The 17,817-nt window shown below is 43.0% G+C and overlaps 2 non-coding genes across 2 annotated transcripts; both read right to left on the minus strand.

Moving 5' to 3' along the window:
* Nucleotides 1-8,296: 8,296 nt before the first annotated feature.
* Nucleotides 8,297-8,403, minus strand: LOC120274199. The gene has a single exon (XR_005540734.1). It is a non-coding gene; the product is annotated as a small nucleolar RNA R71 (small nucleolar RNA).
* A 2,605-nt stretch (nt 8,404-11,008) lies between these two features.
* On the minus strand, nt 11,009-11,116 carry LOC120274259. The gene has a single exon (XR_005540790.1). It is a non-coding gene; the product is annotated as a small nucleolar RNA R71 (small nucleolar RNA).
* Nucleotides 11,117-17,817: the final 6,701 nt, after the last annotated feature.

Consider the following 17,817-nt stretch of genomic DNA (forward strand, 5'->3'; position numbering starts at 1 on the left):
TAAGATCCACATTTCCTATCTCACAAGTTTCCTGGATTTTATTTGAAATTCCCACTGAGAAAATTTCATGCCTTTGTTCTTGATGAAAAGAATCAAACTGAGCGAGGACCCTTTCTAAACTTTCTTCAAAGTGATAGCTCATAGATGACAGTGCAGACTTTTCAAACTGATCCAGCATACTATTGAGCTAGCAACTTGTATTCAGAATCTCATTAATGTGATTAACAACTTATTCTTCCACAGGGTGGTTTCTTATGGGTTGTTCTTACATAAAACATCATGAAGTTGACTGTATTGCAAACAACTGTATCTTCTGTTCTATGTCTTCAACCATTCCCGTGATTGTGTTAAATATGTTAGTTATGTTGATCATCTTCTCTGAAATTAAAGAAGAAAAAAAACTAATCAGAATGATGGAAGAATAAGGAAGTGTGAAATAGAACAAGTGATGAATAGCTAAAATAGCAAAGTCCCTTCCAAAACACCTATTCCCGACAACGGCGCCAAAAACATGACACACCCCTTGCGTGTGTGTGTGTGTGTTATAAGTGCAAGTGTTGTCGAAGTAATAAAGTACCCTAGCGAGTGGGTAGTTATATTTACAGGGAATAGTGCTTAGAAACACAAGTATTGCTATTTAACTATAGTGAAGATAAATTAAGAGTGGTGTGAACAATATCAATGCAAAGGGATACTCTCGATCCGATGAAAAGGGATACTATGCCCCATAACTAACACTATGTGCGGTTGCATGAAGATTTGGGAACTCCAAGTGATAAACCCTATTCCCTAATATAGATCTAACCCTTTGGTCCTGGCGAAAGACCCTTTGGTCAACCGTGACTAACCCTTACACTTTGTCCCGGTGGAAAGGGATACTCTCGACGCCTCACATTATGTGGGGCTGCATGAAGATTTGTGGACTCCAAGTGATAAACCCTATTCCCTAATATAGATCTAACCCTTTGGGCTAGGCGAAAGACCCGTTGGTCAACCGTGACTAATCCTCACACTATGTCCCGGCGAAAAGGGATACTCTTAACGCCTTACATTATGTGGGGTTGCATGAAGATTTGGGGACTCCAAGTGATAAACCCTATTCCCTAATATAAATCTAACCCTTTGGTCGAAGTGAAAGACCCCTAGTCAAAATTAAGCCCCAACACTAAGGATTACTTCAACACTTCACTTTGTTGCTCGCGTAACTAAGCCTAAGTGGAGTTTGTCTCTTAGCACTTTAATCTATTATGACCGTAAAGAACTCTTGGAACTTGGAGGTAGGATAAATCACATCGGAAGGGAAATGGCACATTCCGCTACCTCTCGACTCACACTTTTGACCCTCTCCAGCCTAGCTTTATCAAACCCTCATGGTGTGTCACTCATCCACAAGGATTACCAAGATAGATTCTAAACACTAGTGTTACTCTAAGGAAAAATCAAATCACCAAGTATTCAAGGTTGGGCCTCAAATAAAAACATCAATTTAAGAAACAAAATGAAAGATCAATGAAACAAAATCATCCTAGGGTTTACATGTCCAAGCACCCACTAGAGGTTTAGCTCTCCATGGAGTAAGATAAAATCAATTATGAAATCGAATGTAAAAGTATGCAATCGATAAGTAAACCTCCCTCGTAGTCCGTATCGATGGTCTTGTGAAGATGCCTCATTTTCTCCAAGGGTTCCTTCATCAAGCTTAGGGCACACCTCGCTGAATCGTTGCTGATAAAAGCTCCCCCTATAACTATCTTCCAAAGGAACGCAGTGTGGAAGGCTATAGAACCACTCCAAAGACCTAGCGAAAGCCTCTCGAAACCCTAGCCACAAGCGCCTCCAAAGATGTGAAAAAGATGAGAAAAAGATTGGGAAATGATTTTTAAAACGTCTGAAATCGTGCCTTTTATTTGGGCTGGAATCAGGCATCCACACAGGCGTGTGGAATTTCCACACTCCTATGTGAATTTTCAGAAGTTGATTTTCTGCGATATGTGAATAGTAACTACTACAATGATTTTCCTATAGTGCTTTTCTGTAGTAAACTACTACAGTACTTCACCAAAATACTCATGAATTCACAGTTTTCATTGACGCCACATGAATGGCCACACATCCATCTGGTAGATCACATTGCGTCTTCAATGAAATCACATTGACGAAGATCTTGCTAGTATTGCACAAGTCAGGACACATGAGTGTGTCTACCTTTGTGCCCCTCTAATTTGTATATTCGCTTGAGCACAATGGAGGTTAGCACACACCCAAATATCTTTTAGCACAACTTGTGTTTTCACGTTTGCTCAGTCCAAGAACTTCATCAACAAATGCATCCACGATCTACTTTTGGATCATTTCATCCACAATTGTCTTTATAACCCTAGATGTACAAAAGAACACATATACACATGAATAAGTGATAAATCTTAGAAAAGTAATGCTTAATGTAAGAAAAGTATACTTTGTATTACTAATACACAAGCGCTTATCAAACTCCCCCACACTTAAGCTTTTTCTTGTCCTCAAGCAAAAATAAAATATTAAAGCATATAAGAAGGAAAATTTAAAGTTCTTGGCCTTTGGTTCACCAAAAGTGTGCAAAAGAGGTATTCTACAAGTAAAGAAAAATTCTAACACCGAACAAGAAAAATCAACGCTCTAGCTAAAAACTTGAAGAAAAAAGGACAACAACCCGATATCGTGTAAGTGTGTGTAAACTCATTCAAGTCAACCCAACATTTACTCCTCAAAGCTCTAAGTGAGAGGGACTTATTTATGTACAAAAAGAAAAGGAGAGGGCAGTAGCTTCACACATCCTCTAAGGTAGCCCTTTCCTAAGTGGCCGCTAAGGTGGCTTTCACACTTTCGAGGCCGTAGCTCTTTCTACCGGAGTATAGGTTTCACTCATCCATGAGATAGCTCTTTCTCTCATTAGGGCATAACTATTATCTGACTTATGAGACTAGCTTCATAGTTCATAGGTGGTAGCTCTTTCTACCCCCCAATGCATAACCAAACACACATATACATACTTTTTTTTAAAGAAATTAAAACAAGAAACAAACTAAATTCGTCCCTTAAACATTGAACTTGAGTTTCCATATGGTTTAATGAGTCAGTAGTGAAACAAAGTTTCAATCGGGCAAAAATTCCTAAAAGTTCAAGTAAAAACTAGAGCATAAGAACATTCAATGTTAAAAATTCTCCTAAACTTAAGAATACAACTATTGCAACTAAGGTGATCCGCCATTGGCTACATGAGCATACACATTGAAAGTATAAGTATAGAACATGTGTAATGTGAACTCCCTCCAAACTTAAGATGTATATTGCCCTCAATGTACGCATGCGAGCACAATAAAGTATAAAGCAATAAAAAACATGTGTGAAGTTGGCAATTGAAACAATATTCCCCTGAACTCCTAATTGTACATTTGATGGAGCTATATTCAATGAGAGTTGACTTCCAATGTGTTGTGGAGAACATATGACCATGTGAATATCACATCGACTGTGCCAATAACTATTTATCAAATTCCAAACTCACAAGACCATCTACACGTATACACAATGGGGTTCAGTGAAACTCAATGAAAACAAAAATAAAATCGAGTAAATAAAGATATAGAAATGAAATACAACTCAAAAGACTAAAAAAAAAGAAGATAAACTCAGAAGGAAGATCCTTTCTGAGTAGTACAAGTCCAACATAAACGTAGAAATAAAATATGAAAAATAAGAACAAAGAAAGATGAAGATGCCTCAAACGTTAGTGTCGGGCTCTGCTGCCTCTGCTGGTGGTGAAGTAGGTGGTGCTACTAGTGGATCAGCTGATAATGGTGGTAGTGGTGATGCAACTAGTGGTGCTGGGGATGCTGGAGGAGTCAGGGGTAACAAATGGGGAGGTCGCATCTCGCTCTAACAGCTGTTGTAGAATGTTGAAACGCGCCATTACCTCTATGTGTTTCGCAGCATGTGTACCATGAACCTCAGCTATCTTTGTCCGTAGCACCCCTACATCACTCTCGAGCCTCTCAAAATGATCATAGGCTCTAGAGGGAGAAAACATACGCACTGGAGTTGGCTGCTATGTTGCAGGTGGTACCTTAGTCTCCATTTGCACCTGCTGGGGCTCCCATGCTGCGTTACCCTCGGCCTCAGCTGTCTCAGGTGGAGGCATGGTCATCATATAAACTACGTTCCTGTACCAGCGAATCATCCCCATTAACCACATAGTCTCCAAGCTGAGGGGGAATCGCACTATCAACTTCTCGACCCTCCTGATTGTGTCTAGTAAACCCATCCAATGATGAGTCTGGTAATGCATAGGCCTGAGAAGATCACTCCCACCCTGGCATACTGCCCTTAATGCCTCAGGTACTCTGCTAAAATGTGCCCAAGGTGGATCGGCTCACTCTGCATCATCGAATACAAGTACAAAAGCTCTGGACGTCTTAGAACTCCCATACTGTCATCACGCCCATTCACTAACCTACTGAGAACGGCATGGAGATATCGGTACACTGGCCAGGAGAGGCATATCACCTTGGAGACCCCGACTCGTACTGACCCTAGCCATATAATGTACTGTACATTCTCTAAGGAGTTAGGCTACTCAAATAATTGATTGGCAATCGATCGTACTCCTCAGTGTCATTAAAGGCCTCGTCATATCTGAGTCGGATCAAAAACTATGTGACGCTCATATTGTGGTATTGACCGAACACACGGAACTGAATAGCATATATTATATCGAAACTTCTGTATGATCGGTCGACGCCAATACCTCAAGCGTCAACATGCGAATGGTCGGCTCACGGATAGAAAGAAGTTTGTGCCAACTGCCCACAGTGAGGAGCTCCTCCATCTCGTTAGACATCTCATCCCCAACTGTATCTCTGTTAGTGCGCTCAAATCTGGGAAATGATATTGGCCGAACATCAGCTTCAACAAGTGCTCAAAATGAGCCTGATGCTCGGGGATCGCGAATTCCATATGTTTTGGCTCAGGAGAAGGCTCACGTGGACGCTTGCCGGCCGCTTTCTTTAATCTGGGGGCCATATTAGCAAGAATTAAAGAGAAACCGATCAACTTAACTTGAAACCCAATTCTACAGAAATCCACACGGTCGTATCGAAATTCTACATGCCCGTGTGGATCCACGGGGCGTAAAAATCGCAAGGCCAAGATGCAAAATCCCTAAAATACATAAAAAATTCATTAGAAATTCTTTTTAAAAGCATCCACCACTCATTTAAACATGAAATCTATTCACAATTAACATAACAATCAAAATATATGAAGATTTGGTTAAGAATAGAGAAAAAGAGGGCTTACTGACAAAATGGGAAAGAAAACCTTGAAAACGGGAGAAAAACACCCTAAAATCCCCTCAAATAGACGGCAACAAGGTCGGGAGAGCAAAAGAAGGCATTCTCTGAGTGTGGAGATGTTTGAAAATGAAAAGGCTAATGTAGTTTATAAAGAAAATCACGGCCTTTTGTGTTTTCTACATTCACACGGGCGTGTGGAAATTACCCACGCCCGTGTGTCTCAACAAGAGAGCTCACAAGGACAGACACACGCCCCTGTGTGCTCTCAGGATAGCCTCTGACTAACTCTGAACGCATCGACACGGCCATGTGGAAATTCCCCACGCCCATATGCCCGACCCACAGGGGCACCCACATGCCCTGTGTGTTCTTTGCCCTCTCGAGAATTTGGCTAAGTGTTCCACACGCCCCTGTGAAAATTCCACATGAGCGTGTGGATGCTCATAGGGGTACTCACAAGGGCACTCACACGCCCCTGTGTGCTTTTGGGATGGGGGGGGGGAAGTCTCTGCAGAGTTTCACACGGGCGTGTGGAAATTACCCACTCTCATGTGTAGTTCATAGGATCATCCATAGGGGCGTTTACACACCACTGTGTCTTCTCAGGATGGAGTATGAGAAATTTACAAAGATCGGCACGCCAGTGTGGAACTTACCCATTGGCACGTGTTCATCACAAGGCCGTTCGCAAGGGCATTCACACACCCATGTGTCCTCTAAGGATGAGCTCTGAATCGAAACAAACGTCTATGTGGAAATTCCATGCCCCCGTGTGTCTTCTCTGGATGGCTTAGAAAAAATTATAGACTCTACAAAAAAATTTCTACACAATTATACACACACAAAACCTGCGTATATCATGAAGAACTGACCAAAGAAACATGTAAAACACACTTAAATGACCAAGAAACTTCGCCAATCACAATTAAGCACACTAAAACACCAATAATTCATGAGAAAACACAACAATAGCATGTAAAAACTAAGACACCAACACTAAAGCTCTTGTTCATGCAAGTATTAAACTAAAACCTAGAAAAACAGTAAATGCTTGGGTTGGATCCGAAGAAGTGCTTGTTTAACGTCACTAAGCTTGATGTACTAAACTAAAACCTAGAAAAACAGTAAATGCTTGGGTTACATCCCAAGAAGTGCTTGTTTAACGTCACTAAGCTTGATGTACCCAACCTTACCTCATGGAGGTTCATAGAGAAAGAATACTTCCTTGTCATCGTTACTAACTTCTCCGCCAAAGTATGGCGTGTATGTTCACCTTAAACGTGCCCTTCTCTGGGTGAGTTATTTCAATGTCACCATGGGGTGAGACTTCAGTTATAGTATATGGCCCAAACCATCTACACTTGAGCTTCCCCAGAAATAGCCGTAGGCGAGAATTGAACAATAAAACCTGATCACCAACTTTGAACTCCTTCAAATTCTTGATATGCTTGTCATGCTACTTCCAAATTCTTTCCTTATAAATCTGAGCATTCTTATATCCTTTCAACCTCCATTTATCCAACTCATTGAAATGAAGCATTCTTTGTTCCTCCTCCTTGCTTAAGTCAAAGTTTATTGTCTTGATAGCTGATAAGTGTCTAAATGTATGTATTATAGTATATGTATTTGATACTTCTAGCATGTATTTTAATATGAATGGATGCCCATTTTGTGCTTAATCAAGTATTATTTACTTCAAAGGGTATGAAAACACCATGGAAGACACAGAGATACGATTTGGGCGGAAAAAGAGAAGAAAACCAGATCTCGGTAATATAGCATATTTACTGTAGAAATTGGATGTCGGTAGCCCCTCCGAATCTTAAGGATAGACTTAGGGTAAGTGTGTCCTTATTGCGGGATTTCCCTACACTTAATGCGATAGTAGGAATGTGATTACGAAGAGATCCTTATTGACATTCGTATGGGATTAGGGTTCAATCGCCGAGAAATTGAGATGGACTAGTCTTGAGATTCTTCGGTATAAATCACCCTTGTTTTGCTATTACTGTGCATCAGTATATCATGATGACCCCTCAAGGGGATCCTCATCCCTAGGCCTCTGTATTTCATTGTTGCTCTTATGATCTCCTGTGCTGCTTATAGTTTTTATTCTTGCAAGTTGTTTATATTACTGCACTTGTTAGAGTAGTAAATCATGCTTAAGTTGTAAGGTTAGATAATAGGTGATGAAGGAGTAATAGGATCTCCTTAGCCCCATGGAATATGACCCTAGTGTCACTCACAGGGTATTACTTGGTGACCACGTACATTGTGGGTAAGCATATCAAGTTTTTGGCGCTGTTGCCGGGGACTTAAGGAATTCTAGGAAACTTCTAGCTTATTGCTCTAACAATTTTTCTTTTCTTTTATTTCTTCTTTTCATTTGTCTTATTTCTTTTTGAGCTTAACTTTTTATATCTTTTTTGACTTTGCAAGGTACTATGCATGACACGAGCAAATCCATCAAACCTAGTTGCACAAGACAGTGAAATTGAAAGGACCTTGCATCGAAGACTAAGAGAATTGGGTGAAGACTCGAGTGAACGAAACATCGAGATTGAGGACAGAGAATCTATAATCATGGCCGAGGAAAGACACACCTTATCTGAATATGAAAGGCCGCACAGTTCAAGGGTGAAGAATTCTGTGTTCAAGCACCATCCATTGCCACAAACAATTTTTAAATCAAAGCTAGCACAATCGTCATGATCCTGAATTTAGTGTAATTTAATGGTCTTGCAAATGAGGATGCTCATGACCATCTTGCCCATTTTCTACAAATTTGTTCCACTTTCAAGATAAATGTAGTGTCGGATGATGTGATCCGGCTTCGACTATTCCCATTTAGTTTGAGAGATAAGGTATATCGATGGCTCACATCCTTACCACCGGGATCGATCAAAACATGGAAAGATATGGTTGAAAAATTCATGGGAAGGTACTTTCCTCCAAGCAAAGCAGCGAAGCTAAGGCAGGAAATTTTAGCATTTAAGCAAGAAGAGTCGGAAACATTATTTGAGGCATTTGAGAGATTCAAAGACCTCCTTTGAAGATGCCCCCATCATGGCTTTGCTTCTTGGATGCTGGTTTAGATCATCTACAATTGGTTAAACTATGCAACTCATCAATTAATTGATGTTGCAGTGGGTGGATCTCTTAGCAACAAGTACCCTGACAAAACTGAGCAAATCCTTGAATCAGTAGCAAGCAATGAGTCTCCAGAATTTATGAAATTAGTAACAATGATGCTCTTATGGCAAAGGTTGATGTGTTGTCTCAGAAGCTAGACATGCTCATGGGTAGTAGCTCAAAGTCAGAGTCAGTGATGAGTTACAGCACCTATGGTGGAGGGCATGGAGTCGCACAATGTCCTATTGCTAGCTCCTCCGTCGTCCCAATTGAGAATGTTGATTATATTGGGGGACAAAGGCCATGATAAGTGCTTGTGCGATATGAATGCGAAGCGTTCATTCCTTATGTTGAGCATTACTTTTCTCAGTTTTTTACATTAATATGTGTATTTTTTATGTTACTTTTATGCAGGTAGGGTTGTGAGGCCGAGTATGAAGGAAATGGGCCAATGTGGATCATAATACACCTATTTTGGAGGAGATCTTGCTAAGGTTCAGAGAAACAGAGAATCCACACGGGCGTATGGAAATTATCCATGCCCGTGTGGAAATTCTGCACGGGCGCGTGTACCGTCCACGCCCGTGGAGTTGCCCGATTCCAGCCCTATTTAAAGCCGATTCAGCCCCGATTTTGGTATTCTTTTCTCCATCTTTTCCCCAACTTGCGAGAGGGCTTCGGCTAGGGTTTCGAGGGGTATTGGCCAAGGTTTTGGAGAGGTTCTACGGCTCCGACATCGTGATTCCATTAGGAAGAAGGTTGGTAGGGGAGCTTCGATTGAGGCGTATCCTATACCGAATGAAGTAATCCTTGGACGACGAGTAGAGGACTTTCCACAAGACCATCGACACGACCATCGAGGGGGTTTCTTTATGGATTCATTGCTTTTACATTTGATTTCTTTGATTGTACTTAGCTCCATGGAGAGCTAAACCCCTAGTGGGTACTTGGGTGATTGTGAACCCTAGGATGTATTCGTTTCATTGAACTTCTTTATTATGCTTTCAATAAATTGATGCTTATTGTGAGTTCCAACCTTGAATGCTTGATTGTATGAACATTTCCCCTAGAGTGACACTAGGGTTGAGAGTTCTTGTTATTAACCTTGTGAGTGGGTGACACACCACGAGCGTTAGACAAAGCTAGGTTGGAGAGGGTTAAGAGGGTGAGTTGAGAGGTACAGGAGCGTCCCCTTTCCCCTCTGACGTGATAGATTCTACCTCCGTTCCTCGAGTTCTTTGCGGCCATAATAGAGTGAATGGTCTAAGAGATGAACTTCCGGTGGGGCCTAGTTGTGTGTGCAATGGAGTGAATCGTTGAGGTGATCTTAGTATCTAGGGCTTAATTGTGGCTAGGGACCTTTCGCCTGGACCAAAGGGTTAGGTCTAAATCTAGGAAGAGATTTATCACTTGGAATCCCTAGAGCTCATTGCAACTCTATGCGAGTGCGAGATGTTGAGATTGTTCGATTTCTCCCCCGGGACATGTATAGAGTTAGGCATAGTTGACCTTAGATTTGGGACTATGTATATAAGGATTTCCATGACTCACCATTGCATTGATTAGGAAGCATAATAGAGAGTTCTTGCACTTGAAGCGATTATACTAGGTGAAGCATCATCCGAGTACCCCATCTTTATCGATTGCCTTGCCTCCTCATTACTTTTGCTCTCTTACTTGTTGCTTTTAATTTATGAGAATTGAATCATTACCACACTTATCATTGTTGATACTTCACATAGCTAAGAATCGAATTAAGTGTCTTTACTCCCTACTCCCTGTGGATTCGACCCCGCTCACCCGGGATTATTAATTCGACAAACCCGTGCACTTGCGGGATATAAGCAAGGGGATCTTGTCAAGTTTTTGGCGCCGTTGCCGGGGAGTTAGGCGTTTAGAGATACTTTGCACTTTGTTTTCTTAGCTATTTCACTACACATTATATTTTATATCTTCTTATTCCATCATCGTTCTGATTTTCTTTTTCTTTACTTTTAGTGCAGCTCCAGGTTATGACCCGAGGGAATCCATCAATATTGATTGAAGGAGACCCTGAGCTTGAACGTACACGTAGAAGGAAAGGGAAAGAACCTGTACAAGAATAGCTTAATCCAGCTGATTTGGAAGTAGAAGGATCTGACAACATGGCAGAACAAAATGAGCAACAACGAAGACTATCCAATTATGCCAGACCGTCAGTGTTGGGGACACAATCGAGTATTGTGCGTCCCCCAATTAGAGCTTAGAGTTTTGAGCTAAAGCCGGCATTCATCCATATCTCTGCAGCCGATTCGCACAATTCAACGGTTTTTGCCGATGAGGGATCCAAAGCAGATCACATAGAGAGCTTCCTCGAGGGTGTGCGACATCTTTGAAGATAAATGGTGTGACGGATGATGCCATCAAGTTTAGAGCCTTCCCATTTTTCCTTAAAGGGGAAAAGCGAAGCGGTGGCTACACTCATTACCTAGAGCATCAATCACTACATGGGAGGAGATGGTAGAAGCTTTTCTAGCCCATTACTTCCCTCCCGGGAAAAATCGACAAAGCTTAGGAATGAGATCTCATCCTTTATGCGAGTTGGAATTGGAGTCTCTATTTGAGACATGGGAAAGGTTCAAGGAACTCTTGCGCAAGTGTCCGCAACACGGATTCCCGGAGTGGATGATTGTTCAAACCTTCTACAATGGTTTGAACCCGAGTACAAAGGCAACTCTTGGATCGCGGCGAGGGAGGTACCTTAGGTAGCAAGACCCCCGATGAGGCTCGTCAATTGATTGAGGAAATGGGGGTTAAATAGCTACCGATTGGAACGCTAGGGAGAAGAAAAAAAGGTGGCCGGTCTACATGAAATTGATCGCGGTAACTTCATTGGCGGCCCAAGTGGAGAGTTTGAGTAGAAGTCTGGATCTTATAGCTTCAAATAGAGTTGCGGCCGTGACCAATTGCACCGGTTGTGGTAGAGGACATACTCCCTCCGATTACCAAATCGTCATTGGTGATGTTTCTTCAGTTGAGAATGTTGACTTTGTAGGTAATGGAATGAGACCTCAAGGGAATCCATACAGCAACACCTACAATTCAGGTTGGAAGAATCATCCCAACTTTTCATGGAGTAATCAAGGACCACAGAAGACCATGGGGCCATCGGGGTTCCAACAACAACAACAAGCCCCTCAAGTGGAAAATAGAATTTCAGGTTTGGAAACCCGAATGACGGATTTGGAGAAGCACTTGGCTAGATTTGTTCAATCGGCAAATACAAGGTTTGAATCAGTCGAGGCTACACTTCGCAATCACACCGCCTCCTTGCGCAATCTTGAAAATCAAGTGGGGCAAATTGCGAAGTCTCTCTCCGAAAGGCCACATGGGAGTTTACCAAGTAACACGAAAACCAACCCGAGAGAACATGTGAAGGCAATCGCTTAGAGAAGCGGTCGTGAGGTTGAAGGGAGGCTTCCGAGTGAGAAGCCGAAAGAACACGCACCCGAGGTTATAGAGGTTGAGAAGGGAGCAAACAAAGAGAAAGAGGTGGCACCCCCACCTTTCAAGCCAAGAATCTCTTATCCCTCTAGATTGAAGAATGACCAAGGGGATGAGCAGTATAAGAAATTCCTATGTTTGTTCAAGCAACTCCACATCAACATTCCTTTTATTGAGGCTTTGGCTCAAATGCCTAAGTATGCGAAGTTCCTGAAAGACCTATTGACCAACAACAGGAAATTGGAGGAGAGTGCTTCAGTGGTGCTTGATGCTTCATGCTCGGCGGTGTTGCAAAAGAACATGCCAAACAAGAAGAAGGACCCGGGAAGCTTTATTATTCCGTGTAACATCGCCAACTTAGGTGAGGAAATGGCATTGGCGGATTCAGGGGCAAGTATCAACGTCATGCCATATACTTTCTTCGAAAAGCTAGGCTTGGGTGAGCCTAGGCCTACTCGGATGACTTTACAATTGGCGGACCGAATGGTACAACATCCGAGAGGCATCATTGAAGACGTGCTTGTCAAGGTGGACAAGTACATTTTTCTGGTTGACTTTGTAGTGGTAGATGTCGATGAGGATGCGGATGTACCCTTGATACTTGGGAGACCATTCTTGCGAACTTCCAAAGCATTGATTAACATGGACGGTGGAGAGCTTACATTGAGAGTCGGGGACGATAAGCTCACTTACCGCCTTGCTGAAACCATGCGGCATTCTCTCGATTTTGATGGCACTTTGTATTTTCTAGACACTACTGATGAGATTGTTGATGAATATATACAGGATATATTCAACTCGGATCCGTAAGAAGGTTTGTTCGACCAAGAGGATAGCAATGAAGAAGTAATGATGCTTGGTTTGAATGGAGAGGAAACATCTACCCTGGGGATCTTGAAGAATGTGCTCCGGAAAATGAAGAGGGCTAGGAGACGCCACCGAAAACGCCCCAAGACTATTGGAGATGTACATGAGCGAAGGAAGTTGGACGAAGGATTGCTAGGTGGTCCGAAGCCCGATAGTACACCCTCTACCATCAAGAGACTTTGCTCATCATGCTTTCAAGTTATGGGTAAGAGAGCAACCTTCATTCATGAACCCCCGTGAGGTAAGAAAGATACGTCAAGCTCAGTGACGTTAAACAAGCACTTCTTGGGAGGCAACCCAAGTGTTTACTGTTTTCGTACCTTTTAGTTTAGTTTGTTTGCATGAATAAATTGTTAAGTGTTGGTGTTGAAATTTTTGAGTGCTTGTGCTGCGATTTTATGTTGGGTTTTTAAAAAAAAAGTATTCATTGTGTGTTTTGTTGCGAATTGGCGAAGTTTGGTCCTTTGAGTTTTATTTTGTGTTTTTATCTAGTGAATTTTGCATAATAGGGCAGTCTCTGAGTGTGTAGACATGTTCAGACTAGTTCTGCAGAGCCTGCAGGTTTTTCTAAGTCATCCGGAGAAAACACATGGGCGTGGGGAATTTCCGCACGCCCGTAGATGTGTACTGTGAGCTCATCCAGAGAGGGCACAAGGGCGTGCGGTTGCCCCTGTGGACGACCATGCGATTGGCGCACGCCCGTGGGTATTTTCCGCACGGGCGTGTGCCTTCCTGCAAAGTTGGGCAGATTTTCCCGAGAACACACAGGGGCGTGGACTCGACCCTGTGGGTGACCTTGTGAACCCCACACGGGCGTGGGTAATTTCCGCACGCCCGTGCGAAACTCTGCAAGTTGCTCCCTCCATCCCGAGAAAACATAGGGGCGTGCGGCTGCCCCTGTGAATTGGGCTTGTGAATGTCCACGCCCGTGGGGAATTTCCGCACGGGCGTGTTGAAGACTTGATATCTTTCTCGGATGTCCAGGGAAGCCACAGGGGCGTGCATCAGCCCCTATGGGTCTGGCGCACGGGCGTGGATAATTTCCGCACACCCATGGGAGATCTTTCTAAGTTAGTGAGAGTTTTTCCCGAGAGCGCACGTGGGCGTGCATACGCCCCTGTGGAGGTTTTGAAGTGAGGCGCACGGGCGTGGGGAATTTCTACACGCCCGTGTGGATGCACAGAACGCCAAAAGTCGCGAGTTCTGTTTAAAAAGGGGATGATTTCTCTCCTTTTTCACGACTCCTTTTCACTTGAAAACACTCTCACAACATTCTCCGAGTCCATTGCACCAGTTTGGTGGGATTTTAGCAAGTTTTCCAGCCGGCTCTTTATTTTCTCACTTCTCCTCATCGGTAAATTCATTTTCTTCATCTTCTTTGTCAATTCATGATCTCTTTTGATTAATATGGTTAATAATGCTTCATTTCTTCAATTGGAACAATGATTTATGTTTAGAACGAAGTTAGAGATATTATTGAGTTATATTTTTGGTTTGTTGATGCCTGGCCGTGCGGTTCTCACACCCCGTGAATCAACAGGGGCGTGCGGAAATTCCACACGACCGTCCGGATTTCTGCAGTATTGTTTTATTAACATTGTTTGACTAATTTTGTTTAAATTTGGCAGATCATGGCACCTAGGACAAAGAAGCAAGCTGATAAGAGGCCACATGAGTCATCCTCTGAGCCCGGGGGCATGCGATTTGTGATTCCCGAAAATCAGGCCCGTTATGAGCGCTTATCGAGACTCCGCTTCGGACAGACTCGATTCCTGGACACGACTATATTACGAGATCTTCAGCAGGGAGATGAGTTCGCTGATGAGGTTGAGGACCTTATTTCAGATGGTGGTTGGCGGCAGTTGTTGATGATTAGAGAGCTAGCTATCCGAGAGTTTGCACTGGAGGTGCTCTCCTCGTTTGAGTTTGATAGAGCGTATGCGAGCTTCAACAGTTTGGGCACCATTCAGTTCAGAGTGTTTGGACACCACCATAGTTTGAGCATTACACAGTTTTCCATACTACTTGGTTTATACGAGGAGGCATTCACAGATTCAGAGGAGTATGCACAGTTGCCTACTGATTATCCTGGAACCTTGACCCCGCAGAGAGCTTATAGAGTGCTATGTGGTCAGGGTCAGTACGAGCCGGGTCTCCAAGGCCACGTGCCTTCCCCGACCTGCCTACAAATATTTGCACGCCATCATGAGTAGGTCAGTGAATGGTCGTGGTTATAGTACTGGTGTCTTGAGCCGCCAGGAGTTGCTGTACTTGTACTCGATGGTAGAGCGCATACCGATCCACTTAGGGCACATCTTGGCTGATTACATCAAACACCAGGGACAGTACACTAGACTGGGAGCGATCTTCTCGGGCCCTTACATTACGAGATTAGTACTGGGCATGGGTCTCTTGGATTCGATTCACGGGGCCGAGAAGACTAGTGTACCCGCTCCCCTGGGTCTAGAGATGATGCGGTTGATGGGCATGATCCGCAGGGTTTGGACAGGGGTTTTTGCGTTAGTTCTACCAGCCCTAGAGATAGTTGAGGATGAGGGTGATGACGCCGGAGCATCTCAGCCCACTCCCGAGCCTCAGCCCGCATCAATGAAGACCGAGGCACCTCCAGCGGCCGAGGAACCACCCTTAGTGCGTATGTTTTCACCTTCTCGAGCCAATGATCTCTTTGAGAGGCTCGAGAATGCTATAGGAGTGGTCCGAGCCGAGGTTGCCGAGATTAAGGCTACGCAGGCCACTCAGTACACAGAGTTCATGGCACATTTTGACATATTACAGCAGATCCTAGAGCGAGATGTTGCCTCATCATTAGTCCTGCAGCCTAGGACTCTTCAGGCACCGCCAGTACCTCCATCACCTCCATCCTCGACCCCAGCACCGGAGGATCCACTGTTTGCTTCCACTTCAGCAACAGCAGTAGCGGAGCCCGAGAGCGACTCCGACACTTGACGTTTCTTTTACTTTCATGCATTTTTCTTTATCTTATTTTCTTGTTTTTAGACTTGTTCACTAAGAAAGGATTTTCCTTCTGAGTTTATGTTATTTTGCATTATCGAATTGTATTCATTGCTTCATCTTTTATACACTCGAGTTATTTTTGTTTTTTTTGAGCTTCACAGAAACCTCTCGTGTATGCGTGCAGATGGTCTTGTCTTCTTGGAAATTGAGACTTAGTCATGGGCACGGTCAAGGTGCTTCGGCACTTGGCCGTGCGAGCTTCACAACCCGTTGGAACACTACTCCCAATGATTTAGCTTGATCAAACGCAACACTAGGAGTCAGGGGAGTATTGTTTTGATTGCTTCTCCCATATCTATTTTTGAATGATATATTTTGAGTGAGCTTGCATGTGTACATTGAGGACAATGTACAACTTAAGTGTGGGGGAGTTTCATAATGCGCACATCTTTTCTATTGTTCTTGATTGATATATGCTCACATAGCCAATGGCGGTTCACCTTAGTTGCAATGTTTGTATTCTTAAGTCTAGGAGAATTGTTAACATTGAATGTTTTCATGCTCTAGTTCTTGCTTGAATTTTTAGGAATTTTTGCCCGATTTACACTTAGTGCACTACTCACTCTTTGAACTCTACTGGAAACTCATGTTTGATGTTTAAGGGACTAGTTATGTATGATTTTTGTGTTAAACTCTGAAAAAAAAATGGAAAATGAAAAGAAGGAACAAAATAGTTTTTTGTTTATTTGTATTTATTGGGTGGAAAGAGCTACCACCTATGAAGTATGAAGCTACTCTCACAAGTCGGATACTAGTTATGCCCTAATGAGAGAAAGAGCTATCTCATAGGATGAGTGAAAGCTACCACCCGGGTAGAAAGAGCTACCACCTCGAAAGTGTGAAAGCCACCTTAGCGGCCGCTTTGGAAAGGGTTACCTTAGAGGATGTGTGAAGCTAAAACCATCTTTTAAAATTTTTATCACTTGTGTAGATAAATAAGTCCCTTGCACTTAGAACTTTGAGGAGTATAACTTGGGGTTTTTTGAGTGAGTTCACACACTTACACGAAATTCGGGTTTGTTATCCTTTTTTATTCAAGTTTTTAGCTAGTGCATTGATTTTTCGTATTAAGTGTTGAAATTTTCCTTACTTGTAGAATGCTATCTTTGTATACTTTGGTGAACCGAAGGCCAAGCACTTTCAATATTTTCTTCATTGATGCACAGAATGTTTTAATGTTTGCTTGAGGACAAGCAAAAGCTTAAGTGTGGGGGAGTTTGATAAGTGCTTGTGCGATATGAATGCGAAGTGTTCATTCCTTATGTTGAGCATTACTTTTCCTAGTTTTTTACATTAATATGTGTGTTTTTATGTTACTTTTATGCAGGTAGGGTTGTGAGGCCGAGTGTGAAGGAAATGGGCCAATGTGGATCATAATGCACCTATTTTGGAGATCTTGCTAAGGTTCAAACGCGATGACATAGAACAGGTGTGAGATGCTAGAGTGTGTGCCAACCTCCTCGCATTCGAGTGAGTACATCCATTTGGAGGGGCACAAAGGCAGGCACACTCAAGCATTCCATCTTATGCATACAAGAACAAGAACCCCACCAACATATATATATCATTGAAGAAGCAAGTGATTCACGACGTGAACGTGTGCCGGTTTGCGTTACCCCGATGAAAGTATGGAATTGGGAAGTTATTCAGGTCGAACTGTAGCAACATCGTAGCAATTACTGTAGCAGCAATATTCACAGCCGGCCGAGAAATCAGAGAAACAGAGAATCCACACGGGCGTATGGAAATTATCCACGCCCGTGCGGAAATTCCGCACGGGCACGTGTACCGTCCACTCCCGTGGAGTTGCTCGATTCCAGCCCTATTTAAAGCCGATTCAGCCCCGATTTTGGTATTGTTTTCTCCACCTTTTCCCCAACTTGCGAGAGGGCTTCGGCTAGGGTTTCGAGGGGTATTGGCCAAGGTTTTGGAGAGGTTCTATGGCTCTGACATCGTGATTCCATTAGGA

This window comes from Dioscorea cayenensis, chromosome 12, assembly GCF_009730915.1.
Source record: "Dioscorea cayenensis subsp. rotundata cultivar TDr96_F1 chromosome 12, TDr96_F1_v2_PseudoChromosome.rev07_lg8_w22 25.fasta, whole genome shotgun sequence".
NCBI lineage: Eukaryota > Viridiplantae > Streptophyta > Magnoliopsida > Dioscoreales > Dioscoreaceae > Dioscorea > Dioscorea cayenensis.